The sequence below is a fragment of the Aquarana catesbeiana genome, linkage group LG09, assembly GCF_042186555.1.
Source record: "Aquarana catesbeiana isolate 2022-GZ linkage group LG09, ASM4218655v1, whole genome shotgun sequence".
Taxonomy (NCBI): Eukaryota; Metazoa; Chordata; class Amphibia; order Anura; family Ranidae; genus Aquarana; species Aquarana catesbeiana.
This window is the reverse complement of record NC_133332.1, coordinates 318078939-318093994: the sequence shown is the minus strand read 5'-3', so window position 1 is coordinate 318093994 and position 15056 is coordinate 318078939.

Sequence of the window (15056 nt, the reverse complement as noted above, 5' to 3'; positions counted from 1 at the left end):
GGGTTTATTTTTCGTGCTACCAATGGCATACTTTGAAGGAGAACATGCATTGAGTATTGGGGTTGCTGCAACAGCTCACACCCGGTTACACCTTGTCAAGGAGTATTTTTTGCATGCCAAATTTGCAGAGGACATGCATTGAGTATTAGGGTTGCTGCAACAGCTTACACCCCCCAACTATATACATCGAGTATTTTTTGCCTGCCGTCAAACATGCAAAGTGTAGCTGGGGGTGGGCTGTTGCAGCCACCCCAATACTCCATGCACGTCCATCTAGGAGTATTTTTCGCATGCCATCAAACTTGTGGAGGAGATGCATTGAGTGTATGTGTTGTGGAAATGGCTCACTGACTACACATTGCAAGGTTTTGGGCTTTTTTCTGGTGCTACCAATGGCATACTTTGACGGAGAACATAGATTGGGTATTGGGGTTGCTGCAACAGCTCACACCCCCCAACTATACGAGGAGTATTTTTTTGCATGCCATCAAACTTTCAATGTGTAGCTAGGGGTGGGCTGTTGCAGCCACCCCAATACTCCATGCACGTCCTCCATGGAGAAGTATTTTTCGCATGCCATCAAACTTGTGGAGGAGACGCATTGAGTGTATGTGTTGTGGAAATGGCTCACTGACTACACATTGCAAGTTTGATGGAATGCAAAAAAATACTCCTCGACGGAGGACAGGCATTGACTATTGGGGTTGCTGCAACAGCTCGCCTCCAGCTACACATTGCAAGTTTGTTTTTTTTGGTGCCACCAATGGCTTGCTTTGGTGGGGGACAATGGATTGAGTATTGGGGGTTGCTGCAACAGCTCAAACCCAATTGCACATTGTCAAGGAGTATTTTTTGCATGCCAAATTTGCAGAGGACATGCATTGAGTATTGGGGTTGCAGCGACAGCTCACACCCCCCAACTATACATCAAGGAGTATTTTTTGCATGCCACATTGCAAGTTTGATAGCATGCAAAAAATAGTCCTGGATGGAGGACAGGCATATTGGGTATTGGGGTTGCTGCAACAGCCCACACCCAGTTACACATTGCAAGTTTGGTGGCATGCAAAAAAAAAAAATACTCCTTCATAGGATGTGTTGAGTATTGGGGTTGCGGCAAGAGCTCACCCTGACTACACATTGCAAGTTATTTTGTGGCACCAATGGCATGCTTTGATGGAGTATGGACAGCTCAGATCCAATTTCACATTGCAAGACTTTTGTGGCGCCAATGGCATGCCAAAAAAATACAAACCCCCAATCCTTTTGGTGGAGGACATGCATTGAGTATTGGAGTTGCCGCAACAGCTCCCCACCCCCACGACCTTTTCCTCGCCACCCTGCACCACCCGGGTGTTTTCCTTCCTAACCTTCCCTTGGGCAGCTCCCGTGCCCGGGGTTTTTTTTTTTTTTTTTTTACATTCTATGCAGAGTTGGATCCGGTGTCGTTTCTTGTATGGAGGCAGATTAAGGGCTTGTGTGCTTTTAAGGCAGCAGCTGTCTGTCTGCCCGAGATGGGGCTGGGAGACGTCGAGTCTCATGTGACCAGGGAAAAAAAAAAAAAAAAAAAAGAAGGCCTTAAAATAGAATTTTTAAAAAGCACCACACTTGACCCCCCTCCACCTCACATCGAGCACCGTTTTTTGATGCTGGAGTATTTTTTTTTATTTTATTTTTTTTTTAATTTTTGAACACGGGGCTTGCTCCTTTTTTTTTTTTTTTTTGTTTTTTTTTGTTTTTTTTTGTTTTTTTGTTTTTTTTTTTTGTTTTTTTGTTTGTTTTTCTCCCAGAAGAGGCCAACACATTTCTAAGCACATGATCCGAAGACGTCCCGTATCGGCACTCTTATTTTACCGCCTCTGTAAATATATGTATTCCATTCTACGCTGCAAACCCGGTTTTCATTATTCATTTTTTTTTTTTTTTTTTTTTTTTTTAATAGGCCAGTTTCCTAAGACTGGAGCAGCCGGCATCCTAAATAATTCATAACCTCGATTTGTAGAATCCTATTAGATACCTTTCCCGCTATTGCTGAACCGGCTCGTCATTGGGGCGGCTAAATTTTTATCTGCACAATTTTTTTATTTTATTTTTTTCGGTTATTTTTCCTGTTTTTTTATTTCTTATCTGAGCCCCGTCAATTCAGGCCCCCCGAGCAACATTGTACATATTGTGAAAATGCAAAAAAAAGGTGACAATGTAAAATTTTAGTAGCACCTTTTTTTTTTTTTTTTTTTTTTTTTTTTTCCCCAATTACGAAACAGATTTATTCCCCCCCCCCCCCACCTTCTGTACCTTCAGAGAATTAACTTTGATATTTTTTGTAAATAATGTGTTTTTTGGAAGAAACAAATACTGTAAAACTTTTTTTGTATAAACTCCAAATTTTCATTTTGTTTTTTATTAGTCAAAATTTAGATATTTTTTTTTTAACATTAAATCCCACGCATTATCTTATTCAAACATGAATTGAGCGACGCACTCTTAAAATAAGTATTCGCAGGATATGAAGCAGGCTTCAGTAAAAAAAAAAAAAAAAAAATGGTGGATGATGAGACTGTTCTATGTTCTTATTATATAATGGCATAAGACGGGGATGTTGGATAATAAAAATGAATGGGATGGACCACCTGTATCTCGGGAGTGGCCAGGGAAGACTATGACCATGTTGGGCAAACGGGGTTTTTCTTTGGGGGTCGTGTGACCAGTCATTGGGAGACTCATAAATGGTTTATTAATCTGGGGGATTCCCCACTATTATGAAGATTAGAGTTCCAGTCCCACTCCCTCCTTTTTAAAATGGCCTTTGCAAGCAACGTGTGGGCTTTAGGTAGTCCGCATGATGGCATTCCAACGGGCTTCATGCAATATTAGATTGGGGAAAAACCTTTTTGTAAAGCAACTCCGTAGCCATGTTGATAAATTCTGAATAAAGATGCTCCTTGTAAAGATTTTTTTTTTTTTTTAACCTGTCCAGCTGCCCACTCTACCGATCTTCGTTCTTGAAGGGCTACCATTGACCAAGAATCTTATACATCTGACTTGCTCATGGGTGTCAAAAAAAAAAAAAAAAAAAAGGTCTTTGCTGTCAGCTGTGGTCCCATCTGTTGGCCCATCTTGCAGGACACAGCAATTATGTAGCAGTTGGTTGAACAAGGAGTTGGTTGGGGGGGTCAGGCATAAGACTTTTCCAAAAGTGGTGGGTGCCTGGTCAATTCTGCAGCTTCCACATCACATAAGAACACAGACCTAGATTTGGGCTTGGTTGGCCAGGGGGCTCTTCCTGAGGGGCTTGGTTGGCCAGGGGGCTCTTCCTGAGGGGCTTGGTTGGCCAGGGGGCTCTTCCTGAGGGGCTTGGTTGGCCAGGGGGCTCTTCCTGAGGGGCTTGGTTGGCCAGGGGGCTCTTCCTGAGGGGCTTGGTTGGCCAGGGGGCTCTTCCTGAGGGGCTTGGTTGGCCAGGGGGCTCTTCCTGAGGGGCTTGGTTGGCCAGGGGGCTCTTCCTGAGGGGCTGGGTTGGCCAGGGGGCTCTTCCTGAGGGGCTTGGTTGGCCAGGGGGCTCTTCCTGAGGGGCTTGGTTGGCCAGGGGGCTCTTCCTGAGGGGCTTGGTTGGCCAGGGGGCTCTTCCTGAGGGGCTTGGTTGGCCAGGGGGCTCTTCCTGAGGGGCTGGGTTGGCCAGGGGGCTCTTCCTGAGGGGCTGGGTTGGCCAGGGGGCTCTTCCTGAGGGGCTGGGTTGGCCAGGGGGCTCTTCCTGAGGGGCTGGGTTGGCCAGGGGGCTCTTCCTGAGGGGCTGGGTTGGCCAGGGGGCTCTTCCTGAGGGGCTGGGTTGGCCAGGGGGCTCTTCCTGAGGGGCTGGGTTGGCCAGGGGGCTCTTCCTGAGGGGCTGGGTTGGCCAGGGGGCTCTTCCTGAGGGGCTGGGTTGGCCAGGGGGCTCTTCCTGAGGGGCTGGGTTGGCCAGGGGGCTCTTCCTGAGGGGCTTGGTTTTTCAAGTGATCCTGGTAGTCAACACTCCTTAAAAAGCTTCAGATACTAAAGGATGTTCAAGAGCATAAAGACTAATTATGCTGGCAGCGGGACAGATCATATTTTTTCTTTTACAAGCAGCATCTTTTAGTTTTTTTTTTTTTTTTTTTTTTGCTGGCGACAGTCATTTTAAAAAAAATTGTGTTAAATGGTTTAGCATTACTAAGGTGAGATCTCTTGGACTCTTGGCTTTCCTCATGACTGGTCACCCAACTTGAAGCAAAACCTGCCAGATATACTAGGGGAGGGGTCACGTTAGACAGCTGGACACATAGTAAATCTTGCACTTTGTTTTTGTGCTACTGCATGTGCTCTCCTCTCTACTCAGGTGAAACCACCCCCTCTGCTCACCATGCCAATGCATTCACCCCAGAAGGGGTGTCTCTTGTGTTGAACGCATGTTTTGCACGCAAGCTCCTAAGTCATTGGCTTGACATTCCCATTTTTTTTTTTCTCACCACTCCTAGATTTATCTAGAACGTTGCTAATTTATTTGCACTGTACCACCACAGGTCGGTGTCTTGAATGCTTTGGAAATATCTGAAAAAAGGAGGGGTGTTCCCAAGAGGAATAGCCATTTTTTACACGGCTTACAAAGCCAAGACCCCCCCGTCATTGTCCAACCAATACCCAGATTTGAAGTTCCTGACACTAGAGTCATACCCGACTCCCTTGGACTATCTGTAGCTCCATTGTCCAATCCCTTGTTTGCCCTCAGCTTCACCTACACGTTGGACCAGTTGCAGGCTTCCCTATATTGGGTAATTTTGAGAAGATTGTGTTCCCGAATTTTAAAAGGACCGTAGCTCTAGTGGACTGCAATGCCTTTATAGTCTGGAAGGGAAATGAGGTTTATGATTCTAGTCCATAACCATTCATTTCCAGATTTTCCAGAATTAATAAAAGCTAACCGAGTATAAAAAAAAAAAAAAATTGAAATGACGGCTTGGTAAAATTGAGCAGACATTTCCTCGTATTATGGAATAACTTGGGCTACAGCACAGTTCCCCTCCCGGGTTTTCTTATGTGTGTCTATGTGCATATGTTGCTATTGAAGGTGAACACCAGGTATGGAGAAGGTTGTCCTGATCACGTTTTCTGCATCTCTCAGGCAAAGGAGGGTGGCCAGCTTCCCAGAATCCTTCAGTACCCCTGCTGTCTTGTCACCTATCGACTCCTCCTCCTCCTTTCAGCTTTTTGCGGTTTAAGCCGAAATAGAACACAGTTAAAAGTTTTAAGTAGGGTAAACACTTTTTTTATATATATATTTTTTTTTTTTTTTTTTTGTTTTTACATTTTGGACTGTGCCTTTTAAGACCCCGAATTCTCGGACGGAGCTTCCCGGCTCCAACCCGCTATGCACGCCATTTCATGTCCGAGGCCTCTCCGTCAGGGCGCTTGTCTCATTATATCGCCTGGCGCAGGAGGCGGGGTTTCCGATTCCATCGTTTTTAAAGGGAAGAGATTTCCGTGCACACATCGAGTTTTCACTGTAAGCCACATACTCCAATAATGCCTCTGTTTTGTTCATTCCTCAGGCACTTTGTAATATTTTTATTTGTTTTTTTTTTTTCATGACTTACCACTTTACTTTTGTTTCCTGTTTTGAATACATTTTTGCCCTACAGCTCTGCAGTTTAAACTTCACCCCATGTCCATGTTTAATGCCTGGAACTCCAGTTCCCTGGAGCTATGTTGGAATCCTGATATATTGTTAAATAAAGTTTTTTTCCTATGGAAATGGGCTTGCGTATTTTTTTTTTTCTTATGAAGGTGCTAATGAAGGCTAGAAGACCAAAGGATATAACACTTGCACTGTATTTGGTAAATCAAAAGTTATATAGGGCTCCTTAATTTCCTAACATCGAGAATTTTCCCAAAAACTGATGTTTATTCAGTTGAGTGGATACGGAGCTAAAAGTATGTGGAAACCTGAAGGTCACACCTACTCTGACCAAAATTATGTGAACTGCTTCCAAATGTTATAGTTTAGGTGTCTCCAGTGAAGGGTTCTGGTAATCCTCTATCATACAAAGACATTGTAGACAATTGTGCTCTTCCAACCTTGTGGTAACCATTTGAAGACCCCTTTCTGTTCCAGCATGACTGCCCCTGTATACAAAGCCATCACCATAAAGACAAGGTGTGACCAGTTTGGTGTGGAGGAACTCCAGTGTCCTGGACAGTTTTGACCTCAACCCTACTTTTGAAAGGCCTGTTGGTATAAGGCTTTTTTTATCCAACATCAGTACCTGACTTTAACCCTATGAAAAACCTTTGGAATTAGGTGATCTCATCCCAAAGGTGCTCAGTGGGTTGGTGGCCATGGAGAAACTTAAGCATTTCACACAGAGCCCAGAACCCTTTACCCTACTGAACACCTTTTGGAATGCTGATTGTGAGCCAGGTCTTATCAATAATCAGTACCTGACCTCACAAAGGGACAAATTCCCACAGACACCCTCCAAAATCTTGTGGAAGGCTTTCACAGAAGCGTACAGTCTTTTATAGCCACAAAGTTGGGCCAGTTCCTTATTAATGGTCATGGTTTTGAAATGGGATGTCCAAGCATTTATATATGTGATGGTCCAAAATCCTCCTTTTTAGAGGAGCAAGCTCTCAACCTTGTGGGTAATCCTTTGAAGACCATTTTTCTGTTCCAGCATGATTGTGTACAAAGACTGCTCGATAAAGACATGGTGTAATGGAACTCAAGTGTCCTGTCCTCAGCCCTGACCTCAACACTACTGGACATGGGATGAATTGGCATGCTGAATATTATCCAGGTCTTCTCATCCAACATTGGTACCTGACCTCACCAATAGGCACAAATGCCCGCAGATGCCCTCAAATCTTGTGGAATGTTTTCTCAGAAGAGTGGATCATGTTATAGCCAGATTCCATATTTATGGCCATAGGGGAGGGGAAAACTCCTGATAATGGTTATGGGGGGCATCTCTGTAGTAGTGGCCATAGTTCTGGAATTGGATGTCTGACAAGCTCATAAAGTTGTGTGGTGGTCAGGTTGCCACAACCTTTTAGTGATATAGCATAGCTATCTGTAGGGCCCCCATGTTGGAATGGTCTCTGGCGATGACCCAGTGAAGTGGTCAGGGCAACATTACCTGACCTCCTCACATGGGGCGGGGGAATTCAAAAAGACTAGTGGCCATAGTTTTGGCATGAGATGTCCAATAAGCTCAAAGCCCTGACCGCAACCCTACAGAACACCTTTGTATTTGGAATGCTGGCTCTGAGCCAGGTCTTCTCATCCTACATCAGTACCTGACCTCACTAATGGGCACAAATTCTCACTGACGCTCTCAAAAATCTGGGTTCCCAGATCTATGGAGGGCACTATAGCCAGTATGGGAAGTGATTACATATTGGCCATAGGGGGTGGGGGCAACTCCATAGTCATGGTTCTGGATGTCTGATAAGGTTGTGATGGTCAGGTGTCCACAACATTTTGGTTATATAGCATAGCTATTTGCAGGGCCACCGATGTTGGAAAGCTCTCTGACTATGGCCGGCCCAGTGAAGAAGGCATGTTGGGCAACATCACTACCTGGCCTCTCGCATGGGAACAAAAGACTAATGACCATGGTCTTGGAATGAGATGTCCAACAAACCAAAAGCCCTGACCTCTACCCTTCTGAACAACTTTAGGATGAATTGGAATGCTGATGGTGAGCCAGATCTTCTCATCCAACATCAGTACCTACCCTCAAATGGGCACAAATTCCCACAGACACATGAAAGTCTTCCCAGAAGAGTGAGGGAGGTATAGCCACGAAAGGGGGTGGTAATTGGGTGGCCACAAGCTTATGTTCTACCTTTTGCTGCTCTTAACCTCTTAGTGGTCTCTGGCAGTAAGGTCTAACAAGCTCTACTCAATTTGCTCCCAATAGATTAAGGAAGTCTTTGGTACCTGTATAAACAATGCATACTATCATATGGGGGGGCGCTATCATAAAGATTATATACATCTATACCTATGAAACTGATAGTTACTGCTACATACCTCCATATACAGAGAATAATTCTTTCCTCATCCTTTTGTTAGTGCTCAGGATGATTACCCACTTTATCTCAGGGGTATAACATGTCTGTCTTTTGCAATGATGATAACGCCTTCAGGTTCTAGACACGGCGTGCATTTTGGTGTCCTCAGTGACAGGTGGACCATGGTAGATTGAATTGCGTCTCCAGGCATCCCTAGCGGCTACGTCCTGCCAGTAACCTAGTAAGAGTCATATCTGAGGAATGCATGTCGGCAGACAAAAGTACAAATACCCCTTACAGCAAAATGATGTTGATACAACAAAACTGAAAACTAGAGGCAACGCAGGCCTGAGCAGACAGTAAAGACTGGCTGAACACCTCATCATGGTCTCGGCCAACACACTGACAAAATACAAGATTGCAGACAACAGAGAATTGAATGCTGCCAACCAGTAAGGCAGAAAGTAGTCTCAGGCATGGTGGTAGCTCTGGCCCCCCTCATCTCTTTAATTGACAGAATCTGTAATGGACACGAAAGAGCCGTCCTATTCACCTTGTCTGTAGTGGTCCCTTTAGACATCAACTGCCTACAACTATACCTTCCCTTGTAATGGGGTGGGCAAATAGGTGCAGAGCTTTGACTAATTGCACTATCCCCCTGCTTTACTGCAGGAGTACGAAGGTTGTAGCTGAACTCCTTGCACAACCACCAGGACCTAGCTCCTGTCCAGGTTGCCTTCTGAATGCTGCCAACACAAGTCCACCTGGAAACTGTGGTGGCACCAAGCATGACTCCTGTACTAGAGCAAGCGTATGGACCTAAGAAGTGATTATTGCCACCAAATAACCCAGGTTTTCCCATGATCTTCTGCTCAAGAAGCTGGCACCATCACCCAATGTCTTTTGTTTTTTTATATTTAATCATTTCAACCATAACTTGTGTTTCTAGATTTGGATGGAAATGTTAAAAGCCCTGTCAGGTTTCAAATGTCATGTCCCCTTAGGGAAAATCTATTTGTCCAGGTGACCATTTTCACCTTGTTAGTGAAATGTAAGTAAAGAGGAAATCTCTGCTTACCATTTCTTTACATCCCCAACACTGAGAGCCAGGTGAAATACCCAGTACTTCCAGGTATGTAGGAGCATGTGACCTGGGCAAAGTCTTTTCTATGGGGAAGCCAAAGATCTATGTGAACTATGGCTTGCATCCTCCCCAGAATTTTCCTTCCCTCCCGGAAGCTGAATGGAGCCAAATCAAATTAAGTATATGTTGCTGGAGTGATGGACCTGAAACTGTAAAGGCACCATCATATGAGGGTTAGACACAGCTCAAAGAACCCCTATCAACCTCTGGAAGAACCTTCAGGTATGGAGGACATGTGACCTGGGCCAATTGTCTATCACATGGTGAGGCCAAAGGTTTGTGTGAGCTATGGCTCTGTCTGTTTGTAACTTCCCCAGAACTTCCCTTTCGTCCTGGAAGCTAAATGGAGCCAAAGAAAGGTAAGTATATGTTGCTATGGTTTGGTGGTGATGGACTTGGAACTGTGAAGGCACCATCAGATGTGAGGTCAATTTAGATACAGCTCAAGGTACCCCTTGCAACCTCTGGAAGAACCTCCAGGTATGGAGGAGCATGTGACCTTTGGCCAATTGTCTATCACACGGGAAGGCCAAAGGTTTGTGTGAGCTATGGCTCTGTCCATTTGTAACTTCCCCAGAATTTTCCTTCCCTCCTGGAAGTTAAATAGAGCCAAATAAAGGTAAGTATATGTTGCTATGGTTTGGTGGCAAGTGGTGATGGACTTGGAACTGTGAAGGCACATCAGATGTGAGGTCAATTAGATACAGCTCAAGGTACCCCTTGAAACCTCTGGAAGAACCTCCAGGTATGGAGGAGCATGTGACCTGGGCAAAGTCTGTTCTATGGGGAAGCCAAAGATCTATGTGAACTATGGCTTGCATCCTCCCCAGAATTTTCTTCCCTCCCGGAAGCTGAATGGAGCCAAAGAAAATTAAGTATATGTTGCTGGAGTGATGGACCTGGAACTGTGAAGGCACCATTATATGAGAGGTTAGTTAGGGGTTCTTTGAGCTGTGTCTATCAACCTCTGGAGGAGCATGTGACCTGGGCCAATTGTCTATCACATGGGGAGGCCAAAGGTTTGTGCGAGCTATGGCTCTGTCCGTTTGTAACTTCCCCAGAACTTTCCTTCCCTCCTGGAAGCTAAATGGAGCCAAAGAAAGGTAAGTATATGTTGCTATGGTTTGGTGGTGATGGACTTGGAACTGTGAAGGCACCATCAGATGTGAGGTCAATTAGATACAGCTCAAGGAACCCCTTGCAACCTCTGGAAGAACCTCCAGGTATGGAGGAGCATGTGACCCAGGCCAATTGCCTGCCACATGGGGAGGCCAAAGCCAGAACACCACATCAACATATACAGTACTTACCTTCTTTTTTTTTGGCTCCATTCAGCTTCCAGGAGGGAAGGAAAGTTCTGGAGAAGTTATGATTGGGTAGAGCCATAGCTCACACAGGGCTATGGCCTCCCCATGTGACAGACAATTGGCCCAGGTCACATGCTCCTCCTCCTGGAGGTTCTTTCAGTGGTTGCAAGGGGTACCTTGAGCTGTGTCTAACTGACCTCTCATCTGATGGTGCCTTCACAGTTCCAGGTCCATCACCCCAGAAACATATACTTATCTTTCTTTGGCTTCATTCAAATTCTGGGAGGGAAGGAAAGTTCTGAGGAGGTTGAGATTGGGCAGAGCCATAGCTCACACAGTGCTATGGCCTCCCCATGTGACAGACAATTGACCCAGGTCACATGCTCCTCCGTACGTGGAGGTTCTTCCAGAGGTTGGTAGGGGTTCCTTGAGCTGTGAATAATTGACCTCCAAGGTGATGAAGTCTTCAGACATTCAAGTCCAGCACCAGTTGCCAGCATACCACAATAACATATACTGTGAAGGCACCACAGCTCAAGGACCCCCTTCCAACCTCTGGAAGAACTAGGGTTCCACAGAACCCTGGTTGAGAATGGCCATCCTAGACTGAGATGATGGTTGCAGCCTAATCATCTGGGGAGAGAGGAGACTGTACACATCTCAGCCTAGGCAAAGTCGCTGGCTTTTCAATGGTAAAAGGTAGAGCTTTTTAAAAAAAAAAAAAAAAAAAATGATACTGTTGATGGATATTGTGTCTGGAATTAATTGATTTGTAAAATTCAAAAATCTAATTTGTAGATTAGGCCGTACCTGGCCAGCCAACTGCAGCATTGTAAAAAAAACCTTCTAACATTTTATCTGTGCAGTTGGAACGCTCAAGTTTTTTTTTTTTTTTTTTTTTTTTAACAGCCATTGGAAAGAAGTCTTTAAATAACCCGCTTACAGCAGATGAAACTGTAAAAAGAGTGAAATTTGCCTAGAATATAAATTAAGACTAATTAAACATAAACTGAAGATCTTTCCAGTCCTCGTGCAGCAAAAAAAAAATCAATTAACAGCAAGGACTGTGGCTTAATTGAATTAATCAGCAGTGAGTGGAGATCGATGTAGAGTCTGAAATGTGTATTTGGCAAGGGTGGGGGGGGTCTGGCTCATAATTCCCATCCACTTTTGGTTTATCTGTGGTCTCCTGTGTCTCAGCCTTCTGTGAATTAATGCGGCAAGCAAGCCGAGTCTTTTTATGTTACCGATTCCACTTCCTAATCCTCCAGATAGAGAGCTGTCATCTCTAGCCGACGACCAACATTGTTCTCCTCCCTTTAAAATGGTTTCTGAAGATCACCTCAGTTGGCGGTGGACCACAGAAGGTAAAGGCGTTCACTTTAGTGAATGAAGAGAAACGCCGCTCTCCAGACCAGCCAACGTGACTAAGGTTCGGTTTTTACCTTCATGTCTCCACCAAGAAACCACACCCCATGATTTCTTTCGCCCCGCCCACCGGGGGGCTTAGTCAAAGGCTCATGACTAAGCCCTGGTGGGGCGAAACGCATCAGGTGTGAGGTTTCTTGGCGGAGATATGTAGGCCAAAGCCGATCCTTACCACATATGTCATGGGTCTTCAAACTATGGCCCTCCAGTTGTTCGGGAACTACAATTCCCATCATGCCTAGTCATGTCTGTGAATGTCAGAGTTTTACAATGCCTCATCGGATGTGTAGTTCTGCAACAGCTGGAGGGCCGTAGTTTGAAGATCCCTGAAATATGTCATGTTGGCTGGTCGGGACAGCAACGTTTCTCTTCATTCACTGCACACATTGCTCCAGGTGGGTCTACTGACACACTTGCACCCCATCACTCCTGTGGATGAGGAGTTCTCCAGATCACCCAACTTATTTTGCTCACGCTAGTGGTCGAACTGTGTTTCTACCACCACAAAACTACTACCCCCCCCCCCCCATTAACTGAAGAGTGTACACATGCCATGGCAGCAGTGGTACAAATTATACCCCCCCCTATTGCTTTCGGCAGATGTAGCGCCCACTGAACTCAACCCAGCGGCGTGCCATGCTTGTGGTGCACCAGTGTGGTGATCAAGGGGTTAAAGCAGACGGTGAAGAGACAATACGTCTCCTCAACTCCTGTTAAATGATTCTGAAGCGCAATCTAAACACAAGTCTCTCTTCAGAGACCAACACTAGCGTGAACGAGCCCTTAGTGAAGTTGCCCTTTAAATGCCCTCCAATCCTGAGTGTCAGAAACCTAACAAAATGTTTACCCAACCCGAGCTCTTCATTGTGTGGTCCCACCCGGCACTGCCCAGCATTTGCCAAAAAAAAAAAAATTCAGGCGGCGCCCAGCTCCTTCTGTATGTGCATGCCACCCGGTCCATCCATTTCAAGGCCATAGGGATGAGGTTCACGTCTTGCTGATATCTCGAGTTTGCAGTGCGAATTGCAAACTACTGGCTGAAACTTTACGGGTTCACCACCAGAAATTGGAAAACAACCTATAATGCAATGCATAGCCGTTGCTTTGGTCAGCTGAGTCACAAGAGCCAATCATTTGAAGGAATGGGTAACCCTGCCCCCTTTCTATAAAAGGGTGGGCTCACAGCCGCCATATTGCCAGTGTGTGTGGTGTTAGCATTTTTTACAGAGAATTCTGTTCGAGGAGATATATGAATTGGTGAATGTCCCCCATGGCAGTGCCCGGCTTCCCATGCCTTTCGTTTGACAATATCTTGCTTATTGACCCTACAAATGACCCCAGAATGAAATAACAAGATTGCCCCCCCCCCCTCCCCCACCCCACAAACTTCCAGAAATATTCCCAAACTGATCAGGAACTGAGCCCAGGTGACTTTGCTCATCGCTTCTAGGGTTCTCTGTACTCATGGTGGCCCCGGCCACCCAGAGGAGCATATCTCCAGCTATGGGAATCAATGAGTCGGGAGGAGCTCCTGTGCAGATTTTTTTTTTTCTACAAAGAGTGTACGGGGTCTTTTGAAATCTGCAACTTTCATTAAAATAATTCCTGGTGATCCTACCATGAAGACCACTTCCTGGTATAGGGTGACAACACGTGACAACATTGTCACCCTGCCACACGAGCTTCTGATGGAACGTACAACTGGCTGTTTTAACATGCATTGCACAGACAATTCCCTGCCTATGAGTCTATCGGAGGATTTTCAGTACATCCCACTTGTGTGACAGCAGAAGAATCCCACTGACTTTCCCATGGAGGAGGTTGCAGTGATCATAACCTCTACAGCGAGTTTACAAGCTGTGAATCACTGACATGATGAGCTCTCATGTGGCTTAACCTGAAGGAGGGGTTCTTCAGCTGCACAGCGGTGATGGCTGTCAAGGGATTACTTAAAGGTTAACTCCACTGAAAGAAATCTACCCCATGCTGGATCCTTCATGGGGATGGATTGACAATCCAGCAGGGACAAGAGACACCACTGTAATGTATATTAGCAGCTGAGGTCAATCCTTCATACTTGCAGCAGAAATTGTGTGAGATCTCCCTTTTCACTCACAGACACAATGGATAATGATTGTACAGTCTGATCCCCATAAACCACAAAAATGTACATACACAATACGGGCAAATGTTGAGACCTGACCATTGATTGCACCTATATGAGCTTGTGGAGTTGTCCATCCATGTTCAATGGAAGGATAACATCATATCAACCCTGGAGGGACAACTTCGTATTATTGACCATGGAGATACAACTCCATATTATTGGCCATGGAGATACAACTCCATTTTATTGGCCATGGAGATACAACTCCGTATTATTGACCATGGAGATGCAACTCCGTATTATTGACCATGGAGATACAACTCCATATTATTGGCCATGGAGATACAACTCCGTATTATTGACCATGGAGATACAACTCCGTATTATTGACCATGGAGATGCAACTCCGTATTATTGACCATGGGGATACAACTCAGTATTATTGACCATAGAGGGACAACTTCATATTTTTGACCTGGAGGGACAACTCCATATCCCTCCTGGTCAATAACATGGAGTTGTCCCTCCATGGTCAATAATATGGAATTGTCCCTCCATGGCCAATACTATGTAGTTGTCCCTCCATGACCAATAATATTGATTTGCCTCTCCATGGTTAATAATATATAGTTGTTCTTTCACGGTCAATAATCTTGATTTGTCTCCCCGTGGTCAATAATTATGGAGTTGTCCCTCCATGATCAATAATATGGATTGTCAATGGAAGGACAACATCATATTAACCCTGGAGGGGCAACTCCATATTATTGACCATGGAGATACAACTCCGTATTATTGACCATGGAGGGACAACTTCATATTATTGACCAGGAGGGACAACTCCATATCCCTCCCTGGTCAATAACATGGAGTTGTTCCTTCATGGTCAATAACATGGAGTTGTTCCTTCATGGTCAATAATATGGAGTTGTTTCTCCATGGCCAATAATATGGAGTTGTCCCTCCATGACCAATAATATTGATTTGCTTCTCCATGGTCAATAATATAGAGTTGTTCCTCCATGGTCAATACAATTGATTTGTC